This window comes from Polistes fuscatus, unplaced genomic scaffold, assembly GCF_010416935.1.
Source record: "Polistes fuscatus isolate 324 unplaced genomic scaffold, CU_Pfus_HIC Scaffold20, whole genome shotgun sequence".
Taxonomy (NCBI): domain Eukaryota; kingdom Metazoa; phylum Arthropoda; class Insecta; order Hymenoptera; family Vespidae; genus Polistes; species Polistes fuscatus.
This window is the reverse complement of record NW_025113097.1, coordinates 91,108-104,660: the sequence shown is the minus strand read 5'-3', so window position 1 is coordinate 104,660 and position 13,553 is coordinate 91,108. Positions and strand designations below refer to the sequence as shown.

Here is a 13,553-nt window from a genome sequence, read left to right as displayed (position 1 = left end):
GATGCGAATCGTCAAGCTGTGGTTCATGCAACGCTTTTAAATTATATTCTTTAATTATAATTTCAATAAAATATTGATTTGAACGATCATAAATATATGTTTATGCAATAAACTCGAGTATACGAGTCAACGTAAATTTCGATGCCACGTATATAAATCGAAAAACATGTTTTCAACGTTTATAAAAACTTGTATTATCTCGTATCTTCGAGACACGAAACGCGAATAGCGTTATCTTTTATCTGTAATGCGATAACGTAGAAAAGAGGATTGGTTCCGTTCGTAGGATAGAACGAGTTAAACGAACTAATCGATTAGATTTTAGTAGACATTTTCATTGCTTTTCGAGGACAAGTCGAGATCGTTTAGCTAACACGGCATAAGCGAACGAGTTCTCGTTGCATGGATGGTTGGACAGACGGATGGACGGATGGACGGATACGATCGTCCTAGCAGACACAACGGTGCGGAGGGTGACGAACACGAAGGGTAGTTCGTTGGCTCGAAGGGCAGATGAGAGGGGAGAGGAAGACCAGGTTTGATCACGCGACGACGACCACGACGACTGCCCAAGGTTATTGACATCTTCCTGTAGTTTCTATGCTTACGTTTTCTATATACTCTTCCTCTTATGTAATATATAATATAACGCATGTGTGTGTGTGTGTATGTATCTGTTCGCGTATAATTATTTAAAACACGTCAGAAATATTTTATATATATATTTTTATATATTATATTTTCTATGATTTTTTTAATAGACGACAACGACAAAAATTTGTATTTCTTTTCTTTCCATGGGAAACGAGACAAATTGTAGCATTCTCAAGCTCGTATCCCATCTCAATTTGTGCAAGAAAAAAAAAGAAAGGAAAAGAGAGACAAGGATGGTACCTACCACTGAGACCCCCACCAATTACTCTGCTACTAATTGCTAATTTGTGCGGTTCTCTCGTTCTTTGACTTACGCATCTTGTGCGATAAGATACATCACTTCGGTATCATACTAATTGGCTGCTGGCTATTTATTGAATCATAGTAATTTAATAGACTTTCTTTTTCGTCAGTATATTATTAATATAAATTTCCTATATGTATTTTTATTCGATTATTATTTATTATTGGAACGAAGAAAATATTCAGTATATTTATACTGATCATTGATTTAATAATATATTGAATAAAGTAATAGAAATGATACTGATTAGAACACTATAGCAACTCTTTCTTTTTATTTTTCTTTCTTTCTTTCTTTCTTTCTATGGAATGGTAGAGAGAAGGGTCAGTTTGAATTGAATTGAAAAGGTTCGATTTGGATAGTTATTCTCGACGGGACTGAACAAACGACCATAAAGGGAATACCATTGTCCTTTGTAACGACGAAACGAGACTTTAATACATCGTAAATGAAGTGTTCTTTTGGTAACCGACAATAATGAGTTTATTTCTCGGAGCATCCCACGACTACGAAAACTCGACAATGGATATGGGGGGAAGGGACAAGAGGAGGAGGAGGAGGAGGAGGGGTGCATAATGCGCAACCACTGATAATTATCGCACGCGTTGACCCACATTCGCAATCGGCACTTCAGGTGTTCCGCCTTTACGATGTTTCGTTTAATTTACTTTTTGACTCTTCGCACATATCGAAATGTCATTAAAAATATCGATAAGTTATCGAAAATCGATCGTATTCGTTAGTCGACGTTTCAATAAAAAATACTGAAATAAATATTAAGGTAAAGAACAATCTAACGAACCGAGAAAATAAAGGTTGAAATTATTTTTTGGCACGATTTCTTATAAAAGATTTGTCGACTGTACGTACGTAAGGAATAAAATTCGTACAAACCACGAATGAAATTTCGTATTCCAGTATTGAAGTAGGTACCCTCTAGACTTGTGCTGTTACCACTACCAGTACGCGAATCACCATCGTTTTATTCGATGCTGCAAATACGAGTTTGAGCAGTCGATAGAAAGTCTTGGCTCAGAGAAAGAGAGAGAGTATGGAAGAAACTCTAGCTAGAAAGATACGTGAGTGAAATTTCGTTCGGTGAACCGGTTAACCTCCCCGCAAACCCAACACAGGGTCACACACGATGAGAAAGAGAGAGAGAGAGAGAAAGAGAAGGGCATACACACCAGTTTCCAACTCTCTAGGGACGAACAGAGGCTGCCCTGCCCTGCCCTGCCCTGCACTCGACCCTTTCTCGTCGTTCTCGTCGATCCACGTCTCTCGTTTCGAAACTCAGCCGACCATAACTCTTTACTTTTCGAAATGAACGCGCCAGCAATCGTTGCTACATGTCTCGGATTATCCCTGTCGATCGTCCTTCGAAATTGCTACCGCAAAGTGTCGCGTGCGTTAAACTCATAGTCCGTAACGTTTCTCAGTGCCACTTCATTAATTAGGGCATTCGTGAATGCACTCACCTCTTTATGGTGTTTCCAATTTATATTGTTATATTGTTTCCGAGCAGCGAATGCGCTTTGATCTGCTCGTTTTTAACATAACATAATTAATATAGAATTAAATTATTATTTAAAATTCTATAAATCTATTACCAACATTATAATATATATATTAATTAAATGGTTTTTTACTTATATGATCGTTAATATATTAATTAATTACTTATTAATATATATTTATATATAGTTTAATTTAACGTTTAGTTACACTTCTCTTCCCCAACTTTCTATATATTATCTAATTTCAAATAAAATCTAAAGTGACTTAAAGGGAACTTATAAAATATTAGAAAATAATTGTAAAATCATTTGAAATATAATTGGATAATCGTTGCATCACCTTGTAATATTAATTCATCGATCATCGCTTGCTTATTCATCATCTATTCATCGATATCGAATAAACACGCACCACCCCCCTCCTCCCACCCCCCGGGTTGCATTAAATCGCAATGTAATCGTGCGTAAATTACAGGGTAAACTGCGAATGGCGCTCGAACGAAGGGTAGAATAAAAGGTAGAATGATGGAGGGGCAAGGGGGTGTTAGGAAAAAAACTCTTACGAAGGAGACGTGTTTCTCTAACACGACGATAGACTATTGACTGCATAAAGGCGCGTTCGCAATTCACTCACCCTTGGCGGATGTTCGATCGTGCATCCTACGAAATAAAAGAGAACTTTATTATCCAAACGTTTGTGTCCTCGGTTTGCCGGATATGCGTGTTATGCGAACACAGTTAGCATGAGCTTGCATGCATCGCACTTGAGCCCTCGATAATACAATGATATTCAGGTAGCAAAAAAAGATAGAGAAGTGAACAGATGTTGGATACTTCGTCTTTAGAAACCATGGACTTGCGAGGGGGGAGACTCTCTTTCATTGTTCAAGAAAAATAATGTTGCGGCTTGCGGAAGGCATAAGCTCCAAAGATGAAAGACCTCTAAATTGGATATGAATAGGTTGAATATTTTCTTAATAATATAATACTTTTTCTCTCGTTCCAATTGTATCACTCGCAAAGTTCTGTTGTCAAAACATTGCACTGTGAAAAATGAACCTCGACAATTTCATTGTACAGGTCGCTTTCATTCGATCGATAATCAAATCGATTTTTTGAGTATCTTTTCGGTCTTTCACGGTAACTATATATCTATAGAATTTGAATATCCGTTAAATAATATCAGCACCATAGGCTTGGAATTATTTTCAACGTGCAACTTGCCGTCCGAAACGATTACACGCGCTATTAGTTCGATTCTATCTGACAAAGGGTGAATATACTCACGTGTAAATGTATACGCATGAATATATATGTGGGCGCGTGCTGTTCAAACGAAACCCCTCTAGGCTAATATATCTCTATCTTTTTCTATCTCTCTTAGCGAAAATCCCGACCATAGTTTGTCTTCCTATTTTCGAGACAAACAAAACTAACTCTCCGCGAGTTTAGATTTATAAATCAGGATTTTTCTCTCTGGAGAAAATAAAAGAGAAAGAGGTATAGATATTATGAGGATTACAGTAAGGTTTCTAAGAGGATCAAAAAAGATCTAATTTAATCGGACTAATTCTAATTTTAATCCAACCCCTTATTCTTGTAAAATATCTTTCTATTTGACTATATCTGACATGACACGAGTTTGCCACGCGAGTATAAGTATATATATATATTTGTTTATATAAATAAAAAGATAAATCGTAAAATAGTTAAGAGACGTTATTTTAACGAGGAAACTTCTAATGTTAGAAACCAGCGAAGTTAAAAATAGATCGATACGAGAAGAAGAACTCGTGTTGGTGTGTTCTTCATTCTCTAGTAGGCCACTCGGGTTCCACCAAAATACAATCTGGATGATATCCAGATGATACGTTTGTATCTTCAAAGAAATTTGTTAATAGAAAGTATTAGATGAAAATCATATATGTAATCTTTGTGTATTGTATTCTTCACTTATGTTACTCCTATGGAACACAACTTCTTACATGTAACTTTAATAATATTAGTATAATAGTAGTAGTCACGAGTCACGAGTTGAAAATACGTTCTCTTACCGATCCAGTAACATCGTGTGCATGCTCTGCTACTTATCTTGAAGTGCATTAGCATACATCCTGGTAGTAGTGCTATTGAAATCATAATTACACGTCATTCCAAGAAACGTTTCACTGTTCCTTGCGAAATTTATTCTTCAAAGATTAGATGAGATTTACTTTTATATATTATTTTTTATTTTTCTTTCAAGAGGAATTACGTGTGTGTAGGATGGATGCATGCACGCGAATTAGAAAATGATTATTATAAAATTACGATGGGATATTTTGTAATTGGATACAAAAAACAAATAGAATACGAATATTTGATCTAAGTTAAGTATACGTGTGTCGGTGAAACGTTGGTAAATAAGGAAAATTATTCCAGTACGTGTGGCAGATTAATTTGGTAGATAGGTTTTGCTAATGGTGGACACGTGGGCGCTTTTACTTTCCTAGAGCTCGAAGGGTTTCGCGAGAATCGTTAGCGTCCTACAAAGAGACTAAAGACACCCTTATTTCCCATTTTTTTCTTTCTACATTTACTATCGTTTTCCTCTTTGCTAGACTAAAAAATCTATACCAATAAATCTATACCAATAAAAGTAGAAAAAAGTTATTACATATTCGCTTGAATATTTTGTTGTTTGTTTGTTGGTCCTTCCTTTTGTCTTCCTCTCTTTTATCGATCCCAACCGATCGAGCTCATATTTCTACGCGTAGGAAGAAGCTCTTCTACGACGGGGCTGGCTTCCCTTTCCGGGATCGAAGTGCACCTAACTACTGCACAACGTTCTTTGCCTCTCTTTCGCATTATTGCATTTCTCGTACAAGCAACGACCGATAATATACAACGACTACGTCTTTAAACGTAAAAAAACGGGACAAAAATCACTCCCATCGCATTTTCCCAAACGCGCCGAAAAAAAGAAGTATAACTTCAAAAAAATATAAATAATTTATATATCATCGAGAGATATTTTACTCGGAGGGACGAATTTTGAAAATAAATTGACCATGCAATTCTATTTCGATAGAAGAATACCTCTCCTATCGAAAATATCGAACATGGTTCTCGCACACGCACGCACGCACGCACGCATGCAATCAAGCACGCACGCAGAGGCATATCCGAGTCAGTAGAAACACGAGCGTGAATTACGATGAAAGATAAAGTCACGAGATGTCTGGAAGATGCATTCCGTCCTATGGATTTTATGAATGCCAATGAACGCATAGGATGTATACAAACATTCATAGATAGACAGCAGACGAATACTTTAAGAGAACAACATAAAAACATAATCACGTGCACTCACACACACACACACACGTATATAGAGACAGATACACAGATAAATAGCTTGAGAAGAAGGATTAGATACTTTCGAGGAATGACTAATCGATTAGTTCCTCTTTTTATTTCTTTACCATCTTTTTCGTCTTACTTTTATTCTTCTTTTGCCGTATGCTCGAATGAAACGTAGAGAGAGAGATTGAGAGAGAGAGAAAGAGAGAGAAGAATGACTCGTTAGAGAGGAATCGGTTTGAAAGTTTTTTTTCTCGAAAATAGTTCTTGGGAACTACTAGTCGTCGTCTAAGACCTCTCTCTCTCTCTCTTTCTTTCTCGTCGTATGTTAGAACGAACCGATATAAACCGGATACACGTCACGTCACGATGTGCTAGCTACAAAGAACGCGAACTAGTAGAAGATGCCTTTTTCTCGATCGGGTTCAGTAGCCTGTTTACTGTCGCCTGTTCACTGTCGCCTGTTCACCAAGGACCGCGACAAAACCTAACAAGTCGTTGATCCTAACGAGAAACTAGACTCATTTCCAACTATTCCATATAGACTAACATAAGATAAAGGAAACCTGGTATAGCTAGCTAGATAGCTAGATAGATAGATAGATCTTTTATGAGAGATAAAAAAAACTTGCCTCTCCTTTTAATTTCTTGTTGCTTAATTTTGTATTAATGGGTTTAAGGAAAGGATTTGATTTTTTTCACGAATCTCACAATGATTTATGATAGCAAATATCGTTTGACGAGCGAGTGTTAAATGTTTATTTAAAGAAAGTTAAGAAGAAGGGCTCACTCAAATGCAACTCGATATATGTATATTTTCTTTCTCTTTCTTTCATTGACTATCATAGGTGGTACTACGTTTGATTTTTTTTCTATCCCTTTTGGACCACAGAGGAGTTCGCGGTTTACGTTTGAAATCGTCCCTTCTTCTTTCTTTATTCCCTTGCAACACATCGGAGGTATATACGTGGCATCAAAGGTCTCGCCAGGATGCATTTTATGAGCCTTGAAACGCATACGATAAAACGACATCCGGATGTCGTTGCGGAGCATTGTCTATTTTCGTAGTAAAAACACAACATTCTAGAGAAGTATAGAAAGAGTGTCGGCAACGATGTTACTCTCCTCTCTTTCACGCTTTTCAACATTTACGACAAACCTCTCTTCTTCTTATTCTTCTTTATTCTTCTTTGCGTAGGAAGAGTAAGAAGAGAAGAAGAAAAAAAGAAGACTAAAAAATGAAGAGAAGTGAAATCCATAGTGGTGGGAGAATAGAACGATACTATATAATATATATAATTATATATATATTAATATTATAAATAATAATATATAATTATATATAATTATATATATTATATAGTATCCTTGTTATAATTATATATAACAAGTACTTTTTTATTTATAATACAATCTCATTAAGAAACGAAATTAAAATAGGATAGGGTATTGGTAATGAAAAGAGATTTGCGTTTACGAACACACACATACTTATATCAAAGTAATATATTATTTATACTCGTAGTTGGTTTTAGTATCGTGCTTTTAAAACCACGACAACATAATTCGCGCTCGTAGCTACTATTAAACGGACAGTCGAGAAGTTTTCCTTAACGAGACAACGTGTACATAAGGATGGATATATTACCAACATACATGCATGTATGTATAGGTATAAAAGCAAATTATCTAAGACGGTAACGTCACGTTCAGGTACTACTCCCTCGTACATGGGATTTTGCTATGAACGAATGAACGAACGAACGAAACTATATAAGTAAATAAGTACATGTTCCTCTCTCAAGTGTGTGCGTGTGTGTGAGCGAACGCGCGAACGCGTGAAAGCAGAGTTCATCGTCGTTGACCCCGTGAAAAGTTCGCACGATTAGTTCCACAAGAGGCGTAGACAAATTCGTTTAAGGACTCGTTGAAATCTTCAAATATATATATATATATATATATCTTGTTATCTTTCTTTACAAAGATTTATTACAATTACCAACATTTTCGTGCCTCTGTTTTTGACTTTTTCTTTACCTATATGTTACAGATAGATCAAATCCATAATATATATTCCAAATCGGATATGTGTATTATGAAAGTGGTCTAAGTCATATATTTTTTGTTTCGAGATATTAAAACTAATTAAATCTGAACATTAAATAAATTTTATATAATATTGAAATAACAAACACTAACTATATTCTTCTATATCGAATTCATTTAGTTTCAAATAATGTGCTGTGAAATGTAACTAATAAACTTATTTTTGTTTTTTAATTTTCACTTAGACCACTTTCATAATTATGTGCCCGTATATCAAAGAATTTCAACGATAATTGCGAGATTAATAAAAACAAAAAATGTTGTTAAAATTATTTGATCGAAGAAAGATATAAAGAATATATAATAAAAAGTCAAGGCAGTTTTCTTATAAATGCCAACCGTATATGGATTCTCCATCGTACACAGCATTCTCACAGTACTTATAGACGAGTGGATATATATAAAATAAGAAAGAGAGAGAGAAAGGACGATAAAGAAAAGGACGACTACCAACCAAGGAGGATATCGAAGTCTTCTCCTTCGATGGAACGAACGAGTACGATAGGTTGTAACGTTCCGTAAACGTTTATCGATTTTACGCAATGAATTATCCTTATTCATTTTATTTCTCATGAATTTTCTGCATTAGCGAACCCAACTTTCTTTCTAACGATTTCAATGATTTAAAAGAACTACCAGGAAAAGGATCAATACCGTTTTTTCGACGCAATCTTTGACAATTTTGCCTATCTCTAACATAAGAAGAAAAAGAAAAACGATAAAAAAGTAAAAAATATCTGGAATATAATAAATTGATGATTCACAACCTATTGCAATATGTATTTGGTTCATCCAAGTATATTGAAGCCATAAAAGGATACCTATGACAGAAATATCTTAACGATGTTGCAAAAGATTATTACTGACAGATATTACCTTTGTAAAATAATAATAATAATCGATATGTGTCTGCAATTATGATACATTTAACTAATTACAATTATTTGATTTTATTTTGTCATATAGAAATTTGATGGATTATCTATACATTAAATGATAAACCCAATCTTTTTATACTTCTTTCACTCTCTCTCTCTCTCTCTGTTGTTCTTTTTCCCTTGATCTAGATCTTACTTATGATTTTGAGGTGCCCAATAGATAACAATGGAACGTGAAACGATGCGTTCGACTCTGTACGCCCATAAACATCGCATCTGCCATCCGGTTTTATCTTTCTACGCTCCTTTTAATCCGATCTCCCCATTCCCTATCTCTTTCTATCTCGTTCAGTGTTCAAGGGTGGCAAGCAGACAGTGCAAGACCCTTTCTACGTAGCCCATGGATGGTCAGCTGCCGCTTCTCTCTCTCCCTCCCTCCCTCTCTCTCTCTTTCTGTCTCTTTGGTCCATCGCATGCAAAATCGTTGTGCACGTTATGGTCGTTTGAAAAAAAAAAAAAAAGGGTTGAAGTACTTCGTCGGGGGTCGTTCGTTCCCTTCTTCTTGTTCACGTTAATTACATTGCACCACGTTCCTCGTACTCTTAACTATGTCCAGCCTACGCATCTCTCTCTCTCTCTCCTTTTTTGTCTATTTACCGATATTCCTTTTAAATTCCCAAGTTAACTTTGGAAAAAAGAACATTTCATTGGTTATTCGAGATTATTCTACGATTGAAAATGTTTCGTAGAAAACTTATCGTCTAACATAATACGAAGCACGAAAAAGAGACAAATTATTTATTATTTAATTGGTTTTTATCTTGTCCAGAAAATAAAATGATTAAAGTAGGTGTCGTAGGAAGTTTGGATATTTTTAATTATTATATATATATATATTATTATATATTATTATATTGGAATATAATAAAAATAAAAGTTTTACGAAGGAACATCATACTCGTGGAATTTTTTCGTTGTCCCAAACGATCAAGAGAAATTGAATTTTGCCGACAAGGCTTCGTTATCGGTGTAGGATCGATCTATCGATTTATCGATCGATCGATCGAATGCGTAGCACGTCGTACGGGCTAATAAATCTCTTTCGTTTAAATCGCTTAAGCTTCTACGTACCTGCGATAATTTATACTTTTTTTTTCTGTAACGGTGTGCGTGTACAATGCAGAACAACACCCGAACCGATCTTTTCCGTACATTTGCCCGTATGAAAAAGATAAATTTAATTCTCCTTTTCAAAATGATTTAATTCATCGGCTACGATACGATTGATTTTCGTAGAAAATTCAAATGGTCAAAGGGGATATGATATTAATTAATTGAATAGATTAATTAAGTTAACTCGTATAAGCGTAATTCGTGCTGTTAACTTTATCTTCTAGTTGATTAATTACGATTGCAAGACTTTATCGCGAATTACGATTAGGTTACTTCGAATGGGGGTTCTTCTCCTTTGGCGGGAAGGAGGGTGGGGAAAGAAAAAAAATGCAATTTTCTTATTTTGAAATAAAACGACGTATCGAGAATAAGGAGACTCGTGTTACATGCGACCATATAAATGCTATAAATTCCAGAAAGCACATGCCGCGTATTTAGCTCGAAGCGCAATTTCTTCGAGTATTCGAAGTACGCCGCAATTCTCCTGCTTGTATTTATGCACATATCTATCTATATATATATATACATGTAGGCAAATTGAAAAGCAATAATGACTCTTGTTAGAATATACTATCCTGATTAAATATAATTAAAACGATACAAATGAAAATTCATTGCGATGCGAACGAAGATATTGCTCGTATAATCGTGTCAAGTTTTCTTATCATAAAAAAGAAAAGAAATAAGAATCGTAAAAAGCTTCTTATCGATTAAACAAATCGAAATTATTTTTATTACAATATTTTTAAATATTAATCGATCATATATATAAAATATTATATACACGAATTGTTCAATGTAATAATGAAAAAATATTCAGATCCCATAAAAAAACTACGAGGAGGGGATTTAACGAGTGCAAATAAAAATGGTTATAAAATAAAAAACTATTTTTAGTATTATTTAAAAGATATAAGAATTTTGGTTAGTCACTGTACTTACTATATAGACAGTAGGAAAACAGAACGGGCAAACGGTGGTGGCGATGGTGGTGGTGACCACTTTGCTTCTTGCGGCAACCAACCGGTGGTTTCTACCACTACCGATCTGTCTGCTGTTTGCGATAGCATAGGTAGAAAAGATCCTACGAATAAGGGAATAGCGGCTCGCGAGACAAGTGCTTGGTGAACGGACAAGCTCGGTCATCCCTCTGACCGGTGAACCCGAGTTCGGTGACCTTGGAATGGTTACCAACGAGAAGACCAAGTAAAAGAAGAAGAAGAAGAAGAAGAAGACGAACAGACGCGTATCTATAGGACAAGTTTCTTAAAGTGGAAAAGGAAAGGAAATCTTCTCTTGGTGATTTTTACTAATTACCTTAAACAAATACGTATATTCATCTCTTGGTGAGAATAACGTCGACACTTTCTAACGGCAAGGATATTCTAACTTGACTCTTCAAATAACACTGGATTATATATGTGCCGTTTATTGTTGAAAGTGTCGTAAGCCCAATCATACCCTCGTCACAAAAACATATTATTTCTTAAATAATATTCATTATTAATTATGTAATTAATATATAATATTAATGTGGGATGCGAACGCCTCCAAACCAAATACTTAAATAGGCATTCGTGAAGAGATTGGACGGTGGACCCTGGATAGCTGAATGGTTAAAAAACAGTCGCCCGGAAAGCGGAAGATCTGGGTTAATTTTTATCACGAATTCTACATTAATTATGTAATTATTCTAATTGGAATGAGATAAATTTGACACTTTTACAAACTCCAAAAACATTCGATTCGAACGTGAATGAATTTACGCCACTTTCAAAATAAACGGCTTCTCATATATGTGTTCATATTCTGGGTCCCGTGTGTTTCACGAATGAGAATGAAAAAGTTTTCTATTCGTTTAAACATCAACATGTTTCTCCCTTTCATTTAATTCGTTAATCTCTGGAGTCTTTGATTTCTATAATATAATCGTTCGAGAAACATTAATAAGTAGATGAAAGCAGAAGCTAACGGTGTATTTCGAAAGGTGTACCAGCGAACCATACGTGCTCCAGCATATTCGGAATTCATTTTACTACCAAGAAAGAGAAAGAGGCAGATACCGTTTCGTCCGTGCTTAGAGATGACGGAGTAGAGAGGGGAATGAAAGGAGAGAAAAAGAGTAAAAGGGATAGAGGAGAGAAACAAGAGATTGGCCTCTGGGATAATATTTCGATGATCACACTCTACCGGATGTGTCCTCGAAACTTTCCAAACTTGTCAAATCTCTAAAACACTTAAATGTATATATCTACGAGTGTTAACAAATCCCTATCGTATTATTGAATTTATATATGAAAATGAGAGGTATCTGTTAGTTAGATAAAGATAAGGAAGACGATTGATGTATGTATGTTATCTCGAAATTCGTTCTCGTTCGATTCCTCGTGCACGAGAGAGAGAGAGAAAGCATGATCTATTTGTTTATATCATATCTACTCTGGGGGCAGTAGTTGCATGCAGTTAATTCACTCTCGTTTTCTCGATACAAGTCACACTGGTTTCTGGTATCTCGTTTTGCATAGTTGCAACTTGAACTCTGACGCGTTCCTTTTTTTTTATTTTTTTTTTCTTATTGACACGTGCATATACATATGTAAGTAAGTAAGTAAGTCTTATTCTAAATGAAAAAATACGGTATTCCGTAAATGAGTATTCCAAAGAAAAGCTTTTCAAATCTTTTGCAGAAAACAAAGCGAAGATTAATCGAAGTTTCCTTCTAAGCTTATCATAAATCTAATGGCAACGCGAAGTACGTAAGTTTAGAGCTTTTCGAAGTCCTATTTTTGAAACTAAGTGTCGTAGGAAAGTTGGACGGGTTAAAAAAATCTTGTCGAACGTTTCGTCCCTTTCATTGGGACTTCATCAGCAATTAAATCGTTATTGTTCAGAATCTTTTACATATTTCTTATAAATAAACTATACTTAACATTTACAATTCGTTATCTTAAAATAATTTATGTTAAAACACGTAATAAAAGATTAAAATTTTTTTTAGGATAACAGTCATATTTTTTTCTCGATAAATTTTTCTTTAAACGTTATTTTGACATTTAAAGGGAAGGAGACCGGCTTCGTCCTGGTTTTACATGTAACCCGTTCGGATACACTCTTTATACGTGTAAATTACGATCTGTGTAAAATAGAACACAACGAGATAAGAGTACTCAAACACGAAATGATTTATATATCGGTTATTATCCTCGCTGCTACAAAATGGCATAACGTAAAACGTTAAGATAAATAATCGTGCAAGTAAATAAATTGGTTCATTGAATCCCAGCCAACAGCAGCACTCAGTATTGAAACTCAAATGGACATAGCGTTCTAATATACAATTTTTCGATTCATTCCAGAGATTTGAACGCGTGTAACAATAAGACGGTGACATCGATTTATCGAACATCTCGTTAAAATATTTGATTTTTTATCATTCTCATTCGAAGCAACTGAAAGAATTCGTTTTGTACGTAGCATTTTTAACAATTTTAACATTTTGTTGATGTATAAATCGTTCAACTTACAAGTCACATGATTAAATGTGTCCGTAATTATGAAAATGGTTTAACATATGACACG

General features: G+C 35.0%; 1 protein-coding gene across 1 annotated transcript in view; it reads left to right on the top strand.

Moving 5' to 3' along the window:
• The window catches only part of LOC122517351, a 65,754-nt gene that overhangs the window by 9,701 nt on the left and 42,500 nt on the right, over positions 1-13,553 (top strand). The gene's annotated exons all lie outside the window — the stretch shown is intronic.